The sequence below is a fragment of the Leptonychotes weddellii genome, chromosome 6 (assembly GCF_054177405.1).
Source record: "Leptonychotes weddellii isolate Sample4059 chromosome 6, ASM5417740v2, whole genome shotgun sequence".
Lineage (NCBI taxonomy): Eukaryota > Metazoa > Chordata > Mammalia > Carnivora > Phocidae > Leptonychotes > Leptonychotes weddellii.
Genome location: NC_138374.1, coordinates 86,465,674 through 86,472,886, shown reverse-complemented (window position 1 = coordinate 86,472,886; position 7,213 = coordinate 86,465,674). Strand labels below are relative to the sequence as shown.

The 7,213-nt window shown below is 33.2% G+C and overlaps 1 protein-coding gene across 7 annotated transcripts in view; it reads right to left on the bottom strand.

The window, feature by feature from the left end:
• Positions 1 to 7,213, bottom strand: part of DCAF6 (DDB1 and CUL4 associated factor 6) — a 102,440-nt gene that overhangs the window by 89,654 nt on the left and 5,573 nt on the right. For 6 of the 7 annotated variants that reach the window (XM_081824541.1, XM_081824542.1, XM_081824543.1 and 3 more), the window contains exon 2: positions 2,965 to 3,150. The gene's annotated coding sequence lies outside the window, so the exon portion shown is untranslated. Of the gene's footprint in view, positions 1 to 2,964; positions 3,151 to 7,213 lie in introns of those variants that run through there. The other variant, XM_081824540.1, reaches the window with a different exon arrangement.

Below are 7,213 nucleotides of genomic sequence, written 5' to 3'. Positions count from 1 at the left end.
TGAGAAACAAACTGAGGGTTTTAGAGGGGAGGGGGTGGGAGGATGGGTTAGCCCGGTGATGGGTATTAAGGAGGGCACGTATTGAATGGAGCACTGGGTGTTATATGCAAACAATGAATCATGGAACTCTACATCAAAAACTAACGATGTAATGTATGGTGACTTAACATAACATACTAAAATAAAATTTTAAAAAATCCATATGGAGAAAAAAAGTTTACTCTGACTTCATACTATCACAAAAATCAAATACAGGTGAATTACAAGATCTAAATGCAAAGACAAAACAATAAACTTTTTAAAAGAGAAAATAAAAGAATATCTCCATAATCTCGAGATAAGAAAAAATATTTTGACCAGGATGCAGAAAGCACTAATAATAAAGGAAAAGACCAATATATTAGACAAACATTTGTTCATCCAAAGACACCATTAGGAGAGTGAAAATATAACCACAGAGTAGGAAAAGACAGGTTCATATGCAGAAGACATTAAGAAATTCCTATAAATCAAAAACGAAATAAGATGACAAATCCAATGGAAAGATTAGGAAAGACATCTGAATAGGCATCTGACAAAAAAATATATCCAAATAACCAATAAACATATGAAGAAATGTACAACATCAGCAGCATCAACAGGGAAAGGCATTTGAAACGATAAAATGACACTATATAAGTTGCCAAAATTAGAGATTAATAATACCATCTTCTTTGCTGGCAAAGATGAGCAACAATAGGAACTCTTATATACTACTGGCAGGAATATAAGTTGTTACAATTATTTTGGAAAATTATTTGGTAATATCTCTAAAATAAACAAATATGTGTCCTATGACCAAGCAAGTTTACTTCTAGTATATACCCAAAGAAGTACATGCATTTATGTACTTAGAGTCATGTAAAGGAATGTTCCTCCAAATGGGAAATCAAATTTAAAATTTTCATCAACAGTAGAAGAGATCAATCAGTCATGGTACATTCACACAATGGAATGCTATACAGCAATGAAAATGAACAAATTATAGTTGCACCCAGCATGGATGAATTTCACAAATTACTATAAGTCAGAATGAGGGGGCTTCCGGGATACTTAATGCTTTTATATTTTTTGACCTAGATAGTTGTTACATGAATAGATTTACTTTGTGATAATTTATTAAGCTATATACTTAGGATTTATGTACTTTTCCTACATGCTTTGTACTTCAATTAAAAAAAACAAAGTTTAATGATAGATGGAATAAAGTCAACATACATCTAATCAGAATTCCAGGAGAAAAAAATGGAGAAGGTAAAGAATAACCAAAGACCTATTGATTGCAAACTTCCCACATTTTTCCAAGATGCCAATTTCTCAGACCAAAAACATCAATAAATTCCAAATATGACAAATAAAAAGGAAATCCAAACCTAACTACAATTTGGTGATATTAATGAAGGAAAAAAAAACAGCAAAGAAAAATACAATTAAAAGCAGCCAAGGAAGAGAGACAGATTAACTATAAAGAAACCACAGTTAGACTGATGACTGAGTTCTCAACTTCAACAATAAAGTGAGAACCCAGTAGAATATCATCTGAAATAAAATAACTATCAAACTAGATATCCAGCAAATATCCAGCAAAACTACCTTTGACGAATTGGTATAAAATTCTTCATTTTCTGGAAAGAGATGAAAAGGGAAGAAAGAAATGAAGAAAATAAAAGGATAATAGGAAATGAAAATTGTTTCTATTAACAAGCTCTCACTAAACGAACTGGAAAGAATGTACTTTAGGTACACAATGACCCTATATGGAGAATCTGTGGTGGAAGAGCCAAAGGTATTGGTAAATACGTAGGTAAATCTAAACAAATACTAACTAATGAGACAGTGATAATATTTAATTTATGGGAGAAAAGATATAACTAAATTCAGAACAATATAAGCATATAAAATTGGACAAGGGATGAAGAGATTAGAATGTTCTAAGGTGTTTTATTCAGGAGAAGGGTAAAGGTATTTATTGATTTTAGTCTTTGTTAATTCTTCTAAAACGTGAATGTCTATCTTCCAAGCAAGTAGCAGAAACAAAACAGACAAAAAGCAAAATCTTCAAGCAATTTTAAAGGAAGGCAAAAAGACGAGGGGAGATGTATAGAGGAAATTAAAAAAAAAAAAAAAAACACAAACAGCAAACAGTAAGATAAATGAATAGATCCAAATATATCATTACTCACAATAAATATAAATTGACTAAAATCTCCAGTTCAAAGCCAAAATTGTGAAAATGGATGAGAAAATAAAATGCAGCTATATACTGTTTTTGTAAGTACACACCAAAACATGAGGTTACCAGAGAAATGAAACGCAAATCATAGACAAAGATACACCAGGTTAACACAAATAATGGGGAACCGATGAATGATTTGATGCAAAGAAATGACATGAAAAGATTTTAAAAGAATATTCTGAAGAGTAAGCAATTTTTCTGAACCAAGTTAAGTAGTATAATTGAGTCTTAAATTCATTTCACCTCATTTAATTCAACTCAGGGCTTGCGCTTATTAATGTCCTTTAGGAATCTGATTCTTTTGCCTAGTGTACTAGCGTTCTTCCTGCTTTCCATTTGATAAGCATGCCATCAATGACTTTCTATAAGACGGTGATAAAGTGTTTAAGAGGTTAAAGCCTAGTATACAGGCTTGTAGCACAGTAACAGAAGTATTTTTAAAGGCTGACATCTGTTTGCAATTACAAATCCTATTACTATTATATTTTATTTCTTAATTTTATTCACAAGCCTATCAAGATAACAGTTTCTCAAGTACTTTACTGAAATCTAGATAGTCTGTCAATAATTTCTCTGCCTACAGATGCATGAGAGTGTACATACACAAATCTACACATACATACTTATATAAAAACACACTTACATATTGTGTGTATATATATATATATAAAATCATAGTAATACTGTACCTCATAGGTAGTTCCATAATGGCACGTAAATTGGCATTGTCTGTTGGTTTCTGCATCTTGCTCAACATTAGTATAAAATATTACTCCATCCCCAGAGCAGGATACAATCTGCTTATCATTCGTGCACGGTAAGAACTTTGCACTAAATATATTTGCTCGGTGCCCTGAACGAATTGTCGTCAAAACCTAAAACACAGAAAAAGTTGTTCTTGGTAATTTATTATTTCCTAGAAAGAAACATTCACATTTAATATAATCATAGCCAGGAATAAATTCTCATTAACGTTCTTATTATCTCAATAAAAAATTATCATTTGATTCCAAATTAATATAATTTTTAAAAAATCAGAATCTCACATATTTTCTTTTCTCTGAGATGTGAAGAAGAGTAAGTACCATCAATAGGAACAGTGCTGTGAAAATTAAATATACGTATTTCCACCTATTTGGTATATCTGACTCATTCATAAGATCTCAGTAAATAACAAAGGACTATTATATATAGGGGGAGAGAGAAATAGAGACAAAGAAGATGATTTTCATTATCTTAAAAGTATTTTCCTGTATTTCTCAGGTAATCAACTTTAAACAAGTTACTTTTAAGATTGGAGAGTAGGTACAGGGGCATGGAGAAAGAAATTACTATCCTGACCTACCTTTTTTTTTTTAAGATTTGATTTATTTATCTGAGAGAGAGAGAGAGTGCAAGCGAGAGAACACAAGCAGGGGTAGTGGCAGAAGGAGAGGGAGAAGCAGGCTCTCCACTGAGCAGGGAGCCCGATGTGGGGCTCGATCCCAGGACCCTGAGATTATGACCTGAGCCAAAAGTAGCCACGTAACCGGCTGAGCCACCCAGGCGCCCCTCTGACTGACTTTTGAAACTGTTTACTAGATGATTTTTAGTTATTCCCTTCCAGGATAAAAAAATAAAAATAAACTGAATTTAAATGAATCATGAAATGGTAAGTTGAAACTACAGCAGAAGTCTCAACATCTCCTTCCTTAATTATGTTTCAAGACTGTGGGGCACCTGGGTGGCTCAGTCAGCTAAGCATCTGACTTCCACTCAGGTCATGATCTCAAGGTCCTGGGATCGAGCCCTGCGCTGGGCTCCCTGATCAGGGGAAGTCTGCTTCTCCCTCTCCCTCTGCCACTACCCCCTGCTTGTGCTCTCTTGCTTGTGCTCTCTCTCAAATAAATAAAATCTTTAAAAATAAAGACTAGAATTCCTGTAACAGAAATAAAGTTTAAAATAAATACGTAAATATTTGCAACATATAGTGAAGATAAAGAACAAATTTCCCTAATAGTGCTTAAAAATTGACAGAAAGAAACTTAACAAAACCTGGGTTTTTTAATTGAATGGGCGAAAGATCTGAAAACATAGTCCACAAAAAGATATACAAAGGACCTTTAAGAATGTGAGAAAATATCCAACTTTGTTGATAAGGGAAATGCAAATTGAAGCTACAGTGAGAAACTAATTCTCACTTTTCAGATTGGCAAAAATTCAAGTTCGACAACACACTATGTAAGTGATCCTACAGGGAAACAGGCTCTTTACCATTTCTGGTGGGAGAACTAGATGGTACAAGACTAATGGAGAGGAATTTAGCCGTACTCCACAAAATCACACACACATTTATCCATTGACCAGACAAGTCTATTTCTAGGAATTTACCCTTAAGATACACCTCCAACAATACAAGAAAAAATGCACAAAATTATTTAATGAGCTATTCATAACAGCAAAGCACAGGAGACTTATTGAATAAATTATGGTACATCCCCACAATGTATGTACAATGAGAATTTAATGCAGGGGGAATCTGGTGTGCTTTAAAAAATGTGCTCAAAAAAAAAAAAAACACGTCAAAACATAGACAAAGTTGGCTTTCAATGTCCCACCGAACAACTGGGATAATCTAAACATCAAAAAGTATTATCAGTGGGCGCCTGGGTGGCTCAGTTGGTTGGGCGACTGCCTTCGGCTCAGGTCATGATCCTGGAGTCCCGGGATCGAGTCCCGCATCGGGCTCCCTGCTCAGCGGGGAGTCTGCTTCTCCCTCTGACCCTCCTCCCTCTCATGCTCTCTGTCTCTCATTCTCTCTCTCGCAAATAAATTAAAAAATTAAAAAAAAAAAAGTATTATCAGTAATAGACTATAATATATTGAATTTAAAAAATCTATAATCCCAAAGTGATTTTTTCACAAAGGTGGTAGGGACAAAGGAAATGCTCTTATTTACAAAGTAATGTCAATTAATAAATGACAATTAAAAATCACTATTTTGTAACTACATTTTAACAACTGGTTAAGGCAAGAAACAACACTGAAACCAATGTAAGAAAGATTGTTATGAAAGAGAATATTCACACAGTCTCAACATACCACTTCACAAACAGCTTATTAATTGTAAAGGGTAAACATACCTACACAATGAAGAGATCAAACTTAACATTACCAGTAAGGGGACAAACTAATATCATGTACCACAATGTCACCTGTGGAGAATTCTTAGCTAAAATGTTTTTAATTTTAATCTATTCATGAAGAAACAATCAGACAAATCCAAATTGAGAAACATTCTATATAACAATTGTTCTTCTATATTAATGTAACAGTAAAACAACTAATATATTAATATCATGAAAGACCAAAAAGTTGAATGAACTATCCTAAAAGAGACTAAGGAAATATGACAACTACATGAAATGATGGATGGAGCTTGGATTGAAAGAGGCATGGCAGTGACAAAGAACCCTATAAACAAACGAGAAAACCTGAATATAGACCATATATGTATACATGTGCATGTATTATGTGTGTACGTCGTCAAATAGAAAATCACATATATAATAGCATATAGTTGACTCTAATCGTTCCTGATAAGTCACTGCCAACACTGAACTAAGAAGTACTGAATTACTGCTCCTAGGGAAATAAGTGGTTAGGTTCCTTTGACCCTCTTGCCACAACATTTCCCTCAATCAGTCAATACACAGCATTGTTTTATAATGTTTCTGTTTAAAGACCTTATTTAATATATACTGTTGCTTCACTAACATTGAACTCATGGCCAAGAGCATTATAATGCATGCCTAAATGAAGCTTATCTAACATTTTTTCTCCATAAGAAACATCCCAGGCTTCTTGTGCTTAGGAACACGAGATAGTATTTCAGCATGATACCTGGGGACATTTTAAACTGTGAAATCATCAATAAAAAGCACAAAAATGCAAAAATGCAACACGAAATATACCACGAAAAAGATACAGTATGTTTACAGTATGAGAGCTGAAATAATTCTCAATTCTTTTGTCACTCTGCTCATGTGCATGGCCATGAATGACCAGGAAGGCACTGGAAGTATTGACTTGGGGGTTAAAAGTAAATTTCAATGAGTAGGCGAATTTGCAAATATGAAATCCACAAGTAATGAGGATCAACTCCATATTCAATATTATGTATTTTTAAAAATAGAATAATGTTCTTGTTCTTAGTAGATATATGCCAAAGCATTCATGAATGAAGTGCATGATGCCTCCAACTTGGGCTCAATTGCTTAAAAAAAATCTATTTGTGGATGTTCATTGTATTATTTTTTTCAATTTTTCCAAAAGTTTTTAAATATTAAAACAAAGTTAGGAAAATATATTTCAACTTTATTTTGGGTTTGGTTTTAAGTGAGTATTTATTATATAATACTAACTGCCAAATTCTTATCAGAGACTACCATACCAAATCATAACATAAATCTGGAATGAATATTAGCAGCTATTTACCTTGACCACTTTGAATATTTAAGTCACTTCATTTTATTTAAGAACTAGGTTAGAGGGTTATAGCCAAAATAAGGATTTGCTAAGTACCATAAATTGTTCCACAGTAAGTCTTACACATATAATGCACATATAATTAGGGTCAAATAAAAAAGAGAGGGTGTCTTTTGCACCTGCATCAACCAAAGCCAATGGAAAATAAAATCGTAAATATTTTAAAATCTTTCATTCCTCTCTTCAAGTGTAAGACACTAAGATCTGGAAGACTAAGGTATAAAAAAAACACAGAGAATAATTAATGTAAAGCCTTTAATAGATATCATAACCTTTAACTCTGTGAGGTATTTTAGCATGGTTTACCAAGTAGCTAACTATATAAAAGTCACTGCTTACAGTGTATGTATTAGTTTCTTCATCCGATAGGCCTTTGGCTTTGCTTTAGTCACATTCAGCAGACATTATTCT